The following is a 17,770-nucleotide window of genomic DNA, read 5'->3' as shown; positions in this document are numbered from 1 at the left end:
TTTTATAAGTTGACCTAGCAGGTCGGAAAACTGAACTTCTTACATGTATTCATGTCAGCCTCAGTGCAGCCCGCACCAGGCCAGGCTAACATAGCACAGTGTCCATCAGTGACTGGCATCGCGGCGCCGACAACTGAACAGGCAAACTGACTGACTTAAGAACAAGAAGAAATTACAGATTATGTTTCAACATATTACTGAAATCTTAGTCTAACTTGTACGACCAGGGCCAATGGCAATGCGGAAAAGTAAACCAGTCAGACACAGCACGGTGCCAGTCAGTGTCGGTCAACGCCAGAAATGAGACCTGCATGCAGTGAGCTGTCCCGCCGCGGAGGCTACTCGGTGTGGCCATGCCGCGTCGTAGTGGACCAACACGCGGAATGCCGAATGGATAATTATGACCGGCCCGGGGTGTCAGTATCATTCTGAACACATAACGGCCTCAATCAATCGAGCCTCGCTGAGAAGTTGTTCTGAACACATAACGGCCTCAATCAATCGAGCCACGCTGAGAAGTTGTTCTGAAACAATCGAGCCTCACTGAGAAGTTGTTCTAAACACAGTAACGGGTCCTCAATCAATCGAGCCTCACTGAGAAGTTGTTCTGAACACATAACGGGTCCTCAATCAATCGAGCCTCACTGAGAAGTTGTTCTGAACACATAACGGATCCTCTCAATCAATCGAGCCTCACTGAGAAGTTGTTCTGAACACATAACGGATCCTCAATCAATCGAGCTTCACTGAGAAGTCAAGTTGTTCTGAACACATAGTAACGGGTCCTCAATCAATCGAGCCTCACCGAGAAGTTGTTCTGAACACATAACGGGTCCTCAATCACTGAATCCAGCCTCACTGAGAACGGTTGTTCTAAACTCACATAACGGGTCCTCAATCAATCGAGCCTCACGGTGTGGACACTGAGAAGTAGTTTCTGAACACATAACGGGTCCTCAATCAATCGAGCCTCACGGATGAGAAGTTGTTCAAAACACATATCTGTCAGTGTCTGTCCCATTCACTATCCCGAAGACCGTAATATTCAAGTCAGTGTAGTGTCCAGCCAGTCCACTTTAGATATCGGGGCCGCGGACACTTGAGCTCAACTGTTCAGTTGTCGCAATATATTGCTAGGATCGTGCGTTTAACTGAGTATTGCATGGACAACTCAGTGAATACTGTTGAACGGGAACTTGAGAATATTAATGTTCTCAGTACAGGCACAACTTGAGGTTGCGACTCTTAAGGACTAGCCTGAAGGACTGATATGATAATAATAGCCTTGAACGGGACCGGCGTGGATGCGGCCGTCAGTCATAACGGTGACTAAGGCTGCATGGCTTCAGACCCCCTCCCGCAGGCTTCATCAGCCCCAACCGCCTTGCATGCTTAAAATACCGTCAGTTTATCAGCAAACGAAATAATATAACTGTAGTTTTCACGGTTCATATGTCTGCCGGCCCATTCAGAAAGACTGCAGCCCCGGGGTCAGTCAGCGCGCTGCGTGCCTGCGCAGCGGTTACCTGACATAATGATAAACTGACTGACCGTGAGACAATCTGAAAGGCGAATTGAATTTAATGACACTAGATTCTCAGCGGCTTTTTAAAATTTAATTGTATTTCATGTTGTTGCTTGTAAATGATTTTGTCGGCGCAGTGTCGCATGAGCACGGTCGCCTGAAATACTCCCAGCGGTGGGATATGCCACCCCAAAATGAATATGGTCAGTCCTAAGCAGGCACCTGGCCGAGTTCTTTACAAGTTCAGTCAGTCCTCTTGCAACACACCTGGCAGCTTCGACTTACCACACTGCTTTCACTGACGACTTGTATATATGACGACATTTATCATGCTAAGACTCGAAGCAGACGTACGTATAATCAGGTTACAGCAGAAGTGCATTCAAATACCTGTGGCCGTTACAAGTACGTGTGCAAGATATTCTGTTATGTACTATACCTGAATGGGGTCGGTGCCGACTGCAGCAAGCTGTTCATTTTAGGCCCTGCAGGTCTGTCCGGGCATTTTGGTACCTCCTAATCCCGCTGTTATCAGTTTCATCAGCTCTGACAAAGGTGTCAAATTAAGAACTCCTTTTCCATTATGTCTGTGTGAGTGTTGAGTGGTTGTGTCTCCTGGTGATCTTTTTCAGTCAAGTGTTTCTGAACTTAGTTTCAAACTTTTATGACTATAATTATAAGCCTGCGAAATGTATTCACATTCACTGACGGGCATCTGAATATCATGTAGTGTCGTACTACATTTGGGCCAAAATATTCTGAAATGAAAGTGCTCTTACGTGGCAGACATGCAGTTACTTGATATGATCCTAAGTAATTTGAGAATCACAATGACGGAAAGTACACCCTTCTGACGGGCATCACATTGTGGGTACAACCATACTTTTGCACTCTACACTGATACTCACAACTGCATGGGCACTTTTTCATTTCTTGTACACAGGTGACTTTGCAGTTTCCTCGTTTCGTATCGGCAGTGTTGGCTGACCTCAAAAACTGGAATGCTGTAATAATGGAGTCTTACATACTCAAAAGACCGAATTGGCCTTCTTCGGCATTCATATTGACTTCAAGGTTAATGCAGTTTTTTAGAGAGAGAGAGAGAGAGAGAGAGAGAGAGAGAGAGAGGATCGGAGAGAGAGAGAGAGAGAGAGAGCACACACATCTGGACGCTGGTAGTCTTTGCAGATTTATTTACTCCGACAGTGACACAATGCATCAACATCTTCTGCGTAGGACTTTTTCCTTGATGAAGTTACTGCAGACAACATATACACACCACCCTACACTGATACAATGTATTCACAACTGCATGGGCACTTTTTCTTGATCAGCCACTGCAGTCAACACAAACTGCACAATACCACACCATCTGCGATACCTTTAAACAATACGTTTATACAGTAATAATATACATTACTGCATATCTTTTCTATTTTCGTTTTTAAACGTTACCTGTAGGTTTCTGAATAAAACCTGGCTTTACAAAATCAAGTTTGTGATCTTCAGCAGCGTAGTTTAATGCATGTGTTTTTTTTTTAAGTCTCATTCACTGTGATGCTGAAAGTCCATAAAAGTATGCTGAATATATTTTGTGTTTTATTTTTCTCTGTCACTTGAAATCTTCATGTTATGATGCTTTCAACATATTTGTACAAGAATATTTATTTAAGTCTATGGCACCGACAGGTTCTTAAAGCCAGAGATGGCACAAACGTTGGGTCAAAACACATCCTTCTTTGTTTTCTGCGCATTTGTAGGTTCTTTGAACACCACACAAATCATTGTGTGGTGTAATTATCATCCTCTTTTTTTGCAATTAACTGATCATTTTCAAAGTACATGTATTGTATTTACTGTTGACACCATATTGAAAACTTTAGACGCTGTTTTCTCATTGGTAAAGAGTCGACTAGTCATCTTCTAGACTTTCTGTCAGATCTTACTTTCACCAGAAATGCGTTTTTATACAGTAACAGACCGGCACGGTTGGCCTAGTGGTAAGGCGTCTGCCCCGTGATCGGGAGGTCGTGGGTTCGAACCCCGGCCGAGTCATACCTAAGACTTTAAAATTGGCAATCTAGTGGCTGCTCCGCCTGGCGTCTGGCATTATGGGGTTAGTGCTAGGACTGGTTGGTCCGGTGTCAGAATAATGTGACTGGGTGAGACATGAAGCCTGTGCTGCGACTTCTGTCTTGTGTGTGGCGCACGTTATATGTCAAAGCAGCACCGCCCTGATATGGCCCTTCGTGGTCGGCTGGGCGTTAACCAAACAAACAAACAAATACAGTAACAGGCTTTTTGTGAATTACATGATTTTAGAAATTCTGTCAAAAACTTTCTTTTATTTTTGAAATTTATGTTGTAAACAAAATGTTGTTGCTTCTAGAGACCTGTTTAGAGTAAAACAAAACATACTTCAAAGTTGTAAGTTCATTTTTCCAGAAGATGAATGTTTCCACAAAACTACATGTTTAATCCCTAAAAAGGTCCACTTTGACCCATAATTCAATATAACGTTTTAGAACAAGAAACACCTTTTCTTAGAATTGTTATGAAGAACCTTGAAATAAGAATTAAAAAGTTTGCCAAAGAATAAAATCTTAAAATCGGAAGGGTCATCTCTGCCTTTAAAAACAAGTGAATTGGGTCATCCTCAGAAATCATGGTCAAAAGAATTACATATGCATTAACTAAACGTGTTCAGAAAGAGAAAGTAAACACATTTAGTATAAAGCCATGGGTCTGCTTTACACAATGATGATACTGGTGGAGGGAGGGAGTGGCCTTTAAAAGTGGTGCATGAAACTAATTTTTGCTCAGCTTACCCAAATCAAATCAAATGCATTCTTGAATTGTTTATGAATCCTTCAGCATTCTGTGTCCAAATTTGTTTGTAGTCATTTGATCTGTCGAGTTACACAATGAAATATGAAATGTATTTGATGACAGCTGTAACATGGAAACTTGAGCACCACTTCTGAGAAAGACCCAAATCCCACAATATGTCACACACTCATCTGTTCTCACATTTGGCAAATCACACACAAAATCAAGAAAGGTAGCTTTTTACTGTTATTTTTTTTTATTATGAGTTGAAGAATTCACTGTTCTGTGTGACATGTGACAGTGGTGTCTAATCAATAACAGCAGAAAATTCGACTCCTGTAGGAAACATCCGTTCCAGGGGAGGCCAAGGAAGGTAGCATGATCAATCTGTAACAAAACAAACAACACCAAAAGTTACAATGCATTTGTGTTAAACATTCTATTCCAATGTGAGCTATCCTTTTTGTTTAATTAAAGGAATAAAGTGCACCAAGGACTGAGAGCTATATAGTTTGGGCTGGGGGTTGGAATCATGTTACTGAAAACACCAGGAATACTTAAAATAAGTTTTTGAGCACCGAGTTATTCCAATTTAAAACAGCTGTGTTTATGGTATTGTTTGGACATGAGTATTTATCCCCAAGTTCTTCCGCTGCACCGTGGCTGTTTTGATTTTCTTCCTACTTTCCGACCCTGAGAAGAGCAGCCTACAATTCACATGCTGTTGCTGGACGTATTCAAAATCGCCTAAAGAGCAACAGAGTTTGGTTAGGGTTTGTATTGATGACAACATACATGTATTTGAGGAATACCTTGGAATAAGAGTTTGAACGTTCTAGTATTAACATAAACATAAATACTGTCTTGGGTGGTCTTTCTAGACAATGTATTGAACAATGTTTGTTTACACTGTGCAATGCGCTTTAACCCCAAGTAGCATGGAATATGTGTACGCTGGCCAACTTGCATGTACATGTACTGGTGTGTGCTGCCTAGGTTATAGATTTGACTTCCTGATTCCAACTGTTTTTCATCTCTCAACGCAAGTATGTACCAAATAACAGTTAACACTATATGACACAACCATTCCCACATAAAATCAATTTTATTCATTGGCATATTTACCTTTTGAATACAAGAATATGTACCAAGTTGCATGATTTTGAACCATGGGGAACAGATTGTAAGATTCACACTCAACCCATATTATTCTTCTTCTTTGTTCATAGGCTTAGACTACCACGTTCACTCATATTTTTAGCATGAATGGATTTTTATGTGTATGACAATTTTTACCCTGCCATTTAGGCAACATACGCCGATTTCAGGGGAGGTATGCTGGGTATTTTTGTGTTTCTATAACCCATCGTCTCTGACATGGATTACAGGATCTTTTCCGTGCGCACTTGGTCTTGTGCTTGTATGCACACACGAAGGGGGTTAAATCACTAACAGGTCTGCACATAAGTTGACCTGGGAGATCAAATAAATCTCCACTCTTAACTCACCAGGCGGCAGCGACCGGGATTCAAACTCACGACCTCCTGATTAGGAGGCCGACATCTTACCATATGGATGTTGTGAAGGAATTTTACAATGTTTTTTAGGTTTTTTTAAGTTATATTCTACGTGTAAAACAGCAGGATATGTAATCCTGTTTGGACGTGTGAATGTGTTACAAACAATGCTCTTACTTCTGAAGTTCAAAGGATGATCAAGAGATGTTTTACTCATATGAGTTTGTATGCAAAAGAAACTAAAATTTACACTGGACAAGAAAACAGACTTTCCAGTACAATTGAAGGCTAAAGAAATTCTTGATGGGCAATATCTGGTAATATCTTTGTGTACCTGATGGAATATCAATTAGAATGAATGTGAGTACCATAATTTCTCAGCTAACATCAATTAGGGAATTAGGTGGTAAAACAGCTCAGTCGGTAGTGGCTCTGGCTTCAAAACAAGTTGTTGCTATCTAATGGAAGGGCGCTGGTTCTGTGCGATGCTTAGTTTTAGTGACGAAGAACAGGACGTCACATTCCAAATAAGCACGAATATGTTGCAGGTTGAAGCCGCTGAGATTGCATTTCTTCGGGAGGTTTTCGCAAAAATAGATATTACATGATTTGCGCGAAACATTTGAGAAGCAGACAATCTCTGATATCTCTGTTCGTCTCGTGATAACGTTATTTTGTATGATAACGGTTCACTTGCAAACTATAAAGTATGCAATTAGGTGTGTCAGTGGTAAATGTAAATAGAAATGTGTAATACAGACAAAGCAAACAAATAAACGTGTTTTTCTCGTGAAAATGTTGTGTTGTGCGGGTGTTTGGGTGTTCACGTGATGTACACAAAGCAAAGTGTGGGACGGACTCTGCTCTGTGCTGAAACACTGGCAAGTTCAATACACGAGAAAAACGATTTCGTTATGCGGGCAGCCACGGAGGATGTATGTATTTTTCAAATGGTTGTAAAATAAGTCTTGTATTTATCACCGTTCTATTTTATTTTACTGGCCTTCCAGATACACTTACAAACTTAAAGCACTTAGTTGTGTGTCCTTTGCTCCTTTAACTGATTGTAGCCTGTGAGGAAGTGATGCGTACACATCCTGTGAGAGATTTGCAAGACATACCAAGTGATGACCGACAGCTACTATGTTAGAAATGAGGTGTAAGCAAATTTGAAGATAAATCCATTTTCAACAATATTAGGAACTTGATACTGAGTGTGGTCAAGAAAGACTCTTTATCTGGTTTTCTGTCTCATCCTTACACCATAAAGTAAGAAGCATACCATGGATCACATATATGTTAAACACAACGATTCATTATGTGTTCTTTGTCATAATTTCTTTGCCTTTGGTATAAGTGTTTTCTTTCTTTTTGCCATATGCTGGGTAAATGGCTTACAGCAACCGTAATACATGAACCATGAGTGACCACTTTTTTTTGCATGCAGATGCAGAGATCTATACACTCAATTACCGGTACACTTACAGACAGTCAGCATGATGTTCACTTGTATTCAGTAGGCTGCATTCCACAGTCACATCACAAAGCTGATGAGATATGTTGTTTTGCACCAGTCAGCCAATGTTCTCCAATATGTGGTTAGCATAGCTGTCATCTTGCAAGCTTCTAAACCAGTGAATGCTCTTCCTACCAGGCAAGGCAAGTAGAACAAACACACCAGGAAGATGTCTGCAACAAAGAGCCACCAAGTTAGATACTAATTGCATTGTGCATCACTCATCCCACCTGCACAACAACCAACTAACACCAGTACTTTACCCCACTAACAAGACATCCCACCAGTACAATACCCCACTGATGCGAGATACCACCACTACCACACCCAACTAACGAGACATCCCACAACTACCACACACAACTAATGAGACATCCCACCAGTACTTTAACCCACTACCGAGACATCCCACCAGTACAATACCCCACCAATGCAAGATCCCACCAGTACCACACCCCAATAACAAGACATCCCACCAGTACAATACCCCACCAATGCAAGATCCCACCAGTACCACACCCCAATAACGAGACATCCCACCAGTACAATACCCTATCAATGCAAGATCCCACCAGTACCACACCCCAATAACGAGACATCCCACCAGTACAATACCCCATCAATGCAAGATCCCACCAGTACCACACCCCAATAACGAGACATCCCACCAGTACAATACCCCACCAATGCAAGATCCCACCAGTACCACACCCCACTAACGAGACATCCCATAAGTACAACACGAGAACCAAGGAGTACCACACCACACTAACACGAGACATCCCACCAGTACTATACCCCACTTACGCGAAATCCCACCAGCACTATAACCCACTAACAATACATCCCACCACTACCACACCCCACAAATGAGACATCCCCAGTACAATACCCCACTAACAGGAGGTCCCACCAGTACCAGACCCTACTAACGAGGCACCCCACCAGTTCAAAACCCCACAAACATGACATACCACCAGTACATAACCCCACTAGCAAGACATACCACCAGTACCACACCCAACTAACAAGACATCCCGCCAGTATTTTACCTCACTAACGAGAGACATTCGAACAATACAATACCCCTCTAAAGTGAGATCCTTCCAGTACCAGACCCCACTAATGAGACACTTTTACTCGCATTTGGCGAGTAGATGAACATTTCTATTCGCCAGTTACATGCATACTAACCATGGCAAGTACAATACTCGCCACTTTCTGGCCTTAAACCCCACTAACGAGACATCCAACCAGTACTATACCCTGCTAACGCAAGATTCAACCAGAACCACATCCCACTAACAAGACATCCCACCAGTAGTATACCCCACTAACGAGATATCCCCATGAGTACTACTCCCCACTAACGCAAGAACCCATAGATAGTACCACACCAAACTAACATGAGATCCTACCAGTACTTCACCCCACTAACAAGACATCCCACCTGTACTATACCCCACTCACGCAAAATCCCACAAGCACTATACCCAACTAACGAAACATACTACCACTACAACACCCAACAAGTGAGACATCCCCAGTACAATACCCACTAACGCAAGATCCAATCGGTACCAGGCCCCTCTAATAAGTCATCCCAACAGTACTAAACCTCATTAACGCGAGATCCCACCAGAACCACACCCCCAGACCTGTTTACCCTAAACCCGAGGCAAGAGTACTAGCGAGACATCCCGTGAGTACCACACCCAAAAAGCATGAGATCCAACCGACACTATACTCCACCAATGCGGGATCCCACCAGTACCATACCCACCAACTAGACATCCCAGGAGTACCTCACTCCACTAACTCGAGAACCCACCAGTACTATACACTACTAACGAGACATCCCACCAGTACTATACCCCACAAACGAGACATCCTGTCTGTACAACACCCCACTAGGCATTCCATGAGCACATCCCCCCAGTACTAACCCCACTTAGAAGTCATCCCAACTTTCTTTCTTTATTTTGTGTTTAACGTCGTTTTCAACCATTCAAGGTTATATCGCGACGGGGAAAGGGGGGAGATGGGACAGGGGAAAGGGGGGAGATGGGATAGAGCCACTTGTTAATTGTTTCTTGTTCACAAAAGCACTAATCAAAAAATTGCTCCAGGGGCTTGCAACGTAGTACAATATATGACCTTACTGGGAGAATGCAAGTTTCCAGTACAAAGGACTTAACATTTCTTACATACTGCTTGACTAAAATCTTTATAAAAATTGACTATATTCTATACAAGGGTAAAAGGAGAAACAGAACCGTTAGTCGCCTTTTACGACATGCTGGGTAGCATCGGGTAAATTCTTTCTCGTCCCAATCAATATGGGACTCCCCCTAACCCGGGGGGAGTAAGTCATCCCAACTGTACCACCCCAAACTAATGAGACATCCCATCAGTAGTATACCCCACGAACGAGATATCCCATCAGTACCACACTCCACTAACGAGACATCCCACCAGTACCACACTCAACTAAGAAGACATCCCACCAGTACCACATCCCACTAACAAGACATCACACCAGTACTACACCCCACTAACAAGACATCACACCAGTACCACACTCCACTAATGAGACATCCCATTAGTAGTATACTCCACAAACGAGACATCCTACCTGTACCACACCCCACTAAGGAGGCATCCCATGAATACATCCCCCCCCCCCCCACTAACATGAGATATCCCACCAGTACTATACCCCACTTACAAGTCATCCCAACTATGCCACCCCCAACTAATGAGACATCCCAACAGTAGTATACCCCACGAACGAGACATCCCATCTGCAGTATACCCCACAAATGAGACATCCTATCAGTAGTATACCCCACTAACAAGACATCCCATCAGTACCACAACCCACTAACGAGACATCCAATCAATAGTATACCCCACGAACCAGACATCCCATCAGTGGTATACCCCACTAACAAGATATCCCATCAGTACCACACTCCACTAACGAGACATCCCACCGGTACCACACTCCACTAACAAGACATCCCACCAGTACCACACTCCAATAACGTGACATTACACCAGTACCACACTCCACTAATGAGACATCACATTAGTAGTATAGACCGGCACGGTTGGCCTAGTGGTAAGGCGTCCGCCCCGTGATCGGGAGGTCGTGGGTTCGAAACCCAGCCGGGTCATACCTAAGACTTTAAAATTGGCAATCTAGTGGCTGCTCTGCATGCCGTCTGGCATTATGGGGTTAGTGCTAGGACTGGTTGGTCCGGTGTCAGAATAATGTGACTGGTTGAGACATGAAGCCTGTGCTGCGACTTCTGTCTTGTGTGTGGCGCACGTTAAATGTCAAAGCAGCACCGCCCTGATATGGCCCTTCGTGGTCGGCTGGGCGTTAAGCAAACAAACAAACAAAATTAGTAGTATACCCCACCAATGAGACATCCCATCACCAGTACCACTAATGAGACATCCCACACCTAACAAACGAGACATTCCACCACTACCACACGCCACTAATGAGACATCCCACAAATACCACTTATGAATGAGACATCCCACCCCTACCACACGCCACTTATGAATGAGACATCCCCCCACTACCACACCACCCTAACAAGACATCCAAACACTACCATACCCCACAAACGAGACATCCTACCTGTACCACACCCAACTAAGGAGGCATCCCATTAGTACATCCCCCCTACTAACATGAGATATCCCACCAGTACAATAGCCCATTTTCAAGTCATCCCAACTGTACCACCCCCAACTAATGAGACATCCCATCTGTAGTATACCCCTCAAACAAGACATCCCATCTGTAGTATACCCCACTAACAAGACATCCCATCAGTACCACACTCCACTAACGAGACATTCCACCAGTACCACACTCCACTAACGAGACATCACACCAGTACCACACCCCACTAACGAGACATCCAACCAGTATCACACCCCACTAAAAAGACATCCCGCCATTACCACATCCCTTTAACGAGACATACCACCAGTACCACACTCCACTAATGAGACATCCCACCAGTACCACACCCCACTAACGTGACATCACACCAGTTCCATACTCCACTAATGAGACATCCCATTAGTAGTATACCCCACTAACGAGACATCCCATCACCAGAAACATACCCCACTAACAAGACATCCCATCAGTACCACACTCCACTAACGAGACATTCCACCAGTACCACACTCCACCAACGAGACATCCCACCAGTACCACACTCCACTAACGAGACATCACACCAGTACCACACTCCACTAATGAGACATCCCATTAGTAGTATACTCCACTAACAAAACATTCTATCACTAGCATACCCCTCTAACGTGACATCCCACCAGTACAGCACTCAACTAAGAAGACATCCCACCAGTACCACACCCCACCAACGAGACATCCCACCAGTACCACACCCCACTAACGAGACATCCCACCAGTATCACACCCCACTAAAAAGACATCCCACCAGTACCACATCCCTTTAACGAGACATACCACCAGTACCACACTTCACTAATGAGACATCACACCAGTTCCACACTCCACTAATGAGACATCACACCAGTTCCACACTCCACTAATGAGACATCCCATTAGTAGTATACCCCACTAACGAGACATCCCATCACCAGAAACATACCCCACTAACGAGACATTCCACCAGTACAACACCCAACTAACGATTCATTCCACCACTACCACATGCCACTAGTGAGACATCCCACAAGTACCAAACCACACTAACAAGACATCGTATATATATCCCACCACTACCACACCGCACTCACGAGACATCCCATTAGAACAACACCGCACTCATGAGACATCCCATCAGTACCTCACTGCACTCACGAGACATCCCATCAGTACAACACCTCACTCACAAGACATCCCACCAGTACCACACCGCACTCACAAGACATCCCATCAGTACCACACCGCACTCACAAGACATCCCATCAGTACCACACCGCACACACGAGACATCCCATCAGTACCACACCGCACTCACAAGACATCCCATCAGTACCACACCGCACTCACAAGACATCCCATCAGTACCACACCGCACTCACAAGACATCCCATCAGTACCACATCACACTCACAAGACATCCCATCAGTACCACACCGCACTCACAAAACATCCCATCAGTACCACATCACACTCACAAGACATCCCATCAGTACCCCACCGCACTCACGAGACATCCCATCAGTACCACACCGCACTCACAAGACATCCCATCAGTACCACACCGCACTCACAAGACATCCCACCAGTACCACACCGCACTCACAAGACATCCCATCAGTACCACACCGCACTCACAAGACATCCCATCAGTACCACACCGCACTCACAAGACATCCCATCAGTACCACACCGCACTCACAAGACATCCCATCAGTACCACACCACACTCACAAGACATCCCATCAGTACCACACCGCACTCACAAGACATCCCATCAGTACCACACCGCACTCAGAAGAAATCCCATCAGTACCACACCGCACTCACAAGACATCCCATCAGTACCACACCACACTCACAAGACATCCCATCAGTACCCCACCGCACTCACGAGACATCCCATCAGCACCACACCGCACTCACAAGATATCCCATCAGTACCACACCGCACTCACAAGACATCCCATCAGTACCACACTGCACTCACAAGACATTCCATCAGTACCACACCGCACTCACAAGACATCCCATCAGTACCACACCGCACTCACAAGACATCCCATCAGTACCACACCGCACTCACAAGACATCCTATGAGTGGCACATGCACCCACGAGACATCCCATCAGTACCACACCCCACTAACGAAACATCCCACCACTAAACCCACGAGACATCCCATCAGTACCACACCCCACTAACGAAACATCCCACCACTAACACATCTCCCCAGTACCATACCCCATTAATGAGACATCCAGTCAGTACCATTCTCCACTAACAAGACATTTATCTCTCAAGATTATGGTTTTGTTTATGTATTTCACAGTGTGAACAGCATTGTATGATTAAATGACAAAAATGTAAGTATAGATGATAGATCTGCTATCCACCCTCTATAAAACCAAAAGAAAAACTATCATTATCAAAAGTATTACTACATACTAAAGCCAGGCATGTGATAATTTGAACAGGACCTTGAGACTGAGAGCGAAGTGATATGGCAGGTACAACATCTCATCCATGGGATCTTGTCTTGCTTGAAGCACTGTCTGAAAAGGAAATAGAAATAAGAAGAAACAAGAAGGGCAAAGCCCATACGACTCACATGCTTTACACATTTTTCCTACCAAAATACATGTGACCTTGACCCAAGGTCAAGGTCATCCAAGGTCATGCAACACAAAGCTGTTAATTCAAGACATAGGAAGTACAATGGTGCTTATTGGCTCTTTCTACCATGAGATATGGTCACTTTTAGTGGTTCACTACCTTATTTTGGTCACATTTTATAAGGGTCAAAGTGACCTTGACCTTGATCATATGTGACCAAATGTGTCTCATGATGAAAACATAACATGTGCCCCACATAATTTTTAAGTTTGAAACAGTTATCTTCCATAGTTCAGGGTCAAGGTCACTTCAAAATATGTATACAATCCAACTTTGAAGAGCTCCTGTGACCTTGACCTTGAAGCAAGGTAAACCATACTGGTATCAAAAGATGGGGCTTACTTTGCCCTATATATCATATATAGGTGAGGTATTGAATCTCAAAAACTTCAGAGAAAATGGGAAAAATGTGAAAAATAGCTGTTTTTTAGGCAACATTTATGGCCCCTGCGACCTTGACCTTGAAGCAAGGTCAAGATGCTATGTATGTTTTTTGGGGCCTTGTCATCATACACCATCTTGCCAAATTTGGTACTGATAGACTGAATAGTGTCCAAGAAATATCCAACGTTAAAGTTTTCCGGACGGACGGACGTCCGGACGGACGTCCGGACGTCCGGACGGACGGACGACTCGGGTGAGTACATAGACTCACTTTTGCTTCGCATGTGAGTCAAAAAATGAAGAAAAAAGAATGTACACAACCTGTCAGAATCAACTTTTGACTATTGCAATTCAGATGAAGATGTTTCTGTTTATTATATTCCATAGTCAGGAATGTCGTTAGGCGTCGGACATCGGACATTTTACAAAATCCCCAAATGTCCGATTCACATTGCCGCATGTCGGTCAGATGTCCTATCATTTTAGCCTGAGCGTGGTCATTGTCCGATATGTACTCCATTCCTTCGGACAGCGCGATATTCGTTAATTTTCATTTCAAGATACAAATCTTCAAAAAGACCGAACGCTCTCGTGTTCAGCTGACACCTGTCGCGCCAAAGCCAGCAATCTGGATGCTAGCAACGTAACGCACATATAGAGATACAGACACTGAAGTTGCCAGTGCCGCGTGCGGATCTTTTCTTTTGTCGGGAATTCCCAAACCGTTTGCGGTATGTGCCGTTTGGGTATAACCGTCTGGGTGCAGCGCACTGATCTAAAAAATGATAGTGGATTACAGGAGTATGGGAGACAACTCCGACTAAATTTGTCGTCTGCTTTTGTTTTCAATACGAGACGAAGCACTGAAATATGCCGCTGAAAAAAAACTAAAGCCTGCAAAAGATCAGCATTAGATCAAACTGATCATTTTGTTTTTCAACTTTTATCCTGAAGTTGTTCATGTTGGGGTTTTTTTTGGTGGTTTCTTTGAAACTAAACAAATACAACATTATACGCACACTGTGTTGATGTATTTACTATATTATGTGTGTATTCTACAGCGTGGGTGTGTGTGTGTGTGTGGGCGCATGATCGACATTGTAACAATTCCATGGAATGTGTTATAAGCTGTTTGGCGCAAAATCATAATTATAATTTCCTATTACACTTTCTGAAAGCGGTCAAATGTCCTAGTGATGCTGAAAAACTCAGGACATTTGTCCTATAGGTATGAATTTGTAGCAACATCCCTGCATAGTGCCTTCTTCTACCATAAAACAGGAAAAATAAATAGCCCTCTATATAATATATATTAATTATATATCATTAATTTATATATATAAATGTAATATTGTACATACTATGATTTACACTGCAAGGACTCAGTTTTCAGTTGATGGTCAAGACAACGTCAAAGCACCGACTGTCCTGGATCTGGATAACCGGCCTGGGTTGGTGGTTGGCGGGTGCGTCCTGTAAATAGAAAACATATCTTGCGTCCTGTAAATAGGAAACATATCTAAATGTGCATCTAATAATGTACAACATTAAAAGGCAAGTATGAGGCAAGCTCATTTTGAAAATTATTTCTTTCCCCATGCCTATAGATACTGTCATGTTCAAGGGGCATAACTCATTGAGAATGATGTTGCGACCCATCTCGTCATCGGCGCTTTTCCGGAAATGACCTGCGCTTTGTTGGAATTCCAACAATGGTCGCCATTGTAGGAATTCCAACTTTGCGCTACGCGATTCTAGAAATGTACCGCGCGCATAGTGAGAATTCTGCTCTTTCTTAGAATGCGATGTAAAATGAAACAAGTCATGATGGCCCATGATGATCTTTGTGTTTTAAAGTGATCAATGCTTAGTCTTGAAAAAGCAGATGCATTCTATAACGCACCAAACCAACCGAATTACAAAAAGCAAAAACACTTTTGATAACTTCGGCGGGCTGTTACAACACAGTTCAACGACCCATCCCACTCAACCAAAACGCACCAATTTTACGTAATTTTTAACGTTTCAGATCTTACATTTTACAACAACAAAAACTTGACACAACAAGAGTGTTCCGATATAACTTTTCACTGGTAACTATCGATTAATATTGTATATTAAACTCACACAGTCTCTCTGGGCTGCAGAGACAGCATTACGTCCCTTTACTGAGTAGGCTCTTGTCACTGCATGGTAATCTAGGCTCTTGAAATGCAATGTGCAAGTCTGTGCGCTATATTGATGTGATTGATTGTTGCAAAATGTTGATTCAAATTAAAGATGATTTCAGACTGTTGTAACAAACTAACACTCTACTCTGAGAAAAAAATATCATTGTGTTCAAAATAGATCGAGACAGCAGCAACTAGCTGAGTGTCACTGAGACGAGAAGTCAGTGTTACACAGTGTATCCCCCCCCCCCCCCCCACACCCCCAATTGAAGACTTCCCCTGTATAAGACTTTGCTTTTTCATATACCTTATTCATGACCTGTGAGAAGGGTATACTTTTTTGTGCCAGTCGAAGGGTTGCCATTTCTAGAACGAGGCAGCTCGTTTCCGGAAATGCGGCGCTTTGTTGGAAATCAAATGAGGTTTCGGAAAATCCCGATTATTCCAACTCTGCCCCGGATTCTTACTTTGCGCCCAACAATGAGATCATGGCGTCCGTTTCACAAGGAGAATAAATTTGCAGCATTTTTGTAAATTTCACCTTTGAGAACTCATATACTTCAAACAAGTAGCAGCAACATCTCCCGCTGCAACTAGGCTTACCATTTTCAACTGCTGTCAACAGCTTGTGGGGCCGAGTCAGTGTTTTGACACAGTGAACATGCCCGCATGCTTCGCCTTTCCGCGAGATTCAACGTGTCTTATAACCAAAATCAGACAAAATTTGAACATTTTTCCCGAATCGCACACCTTTTGGCAACTGTTCGTGTACTTGCTTCAACCCCAATGTTTGAGGTCAGTCCTGACCCTGCCAGCTTAGCAATCTGGCGGTGTTCCCGGCGGCATAAATTAGTCCATCATCAAGCTAGGCCCGACAAAAGTCCGACAGTGAAACAGATGATCATATCATTGAATATAGCCTGGTTTTGTGTGCGTGTGTGTGTGTGTGTGTGTGTGTGCGTGTATTACATAATTTCGATAAATCCCTCTCTTTCTGTGCGAGAGATCATTTCAGTCTTATCAGTCTTGGTGTTCCACACGGACCCGGACGGAAAGTCTCAGGGACAGTGAGATTTTGAATGAGACTACACAAAACGTAAACATTTTATTTTTTATTTTTTATTGATATGAAATGCTACTTTCCCTTAAAAAACAACAACCAGATCTGTACCGTGTCTGAATTCAATATCAAGAGTACTTTTTAAAATTTTTATTGCAATCGTCAAATTAATTTACGAAAGAATCGGCACTGTCTCCGATCTGATCGGCTGTAGAGTATATCCTCGGTGAACCTCGGTGATCCTCGCCGAGACGATCGTAGCTTTGTCGTTCGTCGTTGTAAACCAAAGCTGCGATCGAGCGTAGGGTAATATGCCAGGGGACTCAAGTCATCCTCTGACGCTGCTGTGCAGCAGGAGATATTTACGAGTT

At 43.4% G+C, this 17,770-nt stretch overlaps 1 protein-coding gene and 1 long non-coding RNA gene across 3 annotated transcripts in view; both read right to left on the bottom strand.

The window, feature by feature from the left end:
* The window catches only part of LOC138964359 (synaptophysin-like), a 164,919-nt gene that overhangs the window by 106,968 nt on the left and 40,181 nt on the right, over window positions 1-17,770 (bottom strand). The window lies entirely within an intron of this gene.
* Window positions 4,592-16,958, bottom strand: LOC138964360 (uncharacterized). The gene is made up of 5 exons (XR_011455085.1): window positions 16,943-16,958; window positions 15,530-15,641; window positions 13,589-13,663; window positions 7,357-7,560; window positions 4,592-4,741 (listed from the first exon to the last, which is right to left on the bottom strand). It is a non-coding gene; the product is annotated as an uncharacterized lncRNA (long non-coding RNA).

This window comes from Littorina saxatilis, linkage group LG4, assembly GCF_037325665.1.
Source record: "Littorina saxatilis isolate snail1 linkage group LG4, US_GU_Lsax_2.0, whole genome shotgun sequence".
Taxonomy (NCBI): domain Eukaryota; kingdom Metazoa; phylum Mollusca; class Gastropoda; order Littorinimorpha; family Littorinidae; genus Littorina; species Littorina saxatilis.
Note: the sequence above shows the minus strand (reverse complement) of the source record. Positions and strands in the feature narration are given on the sequence as shown.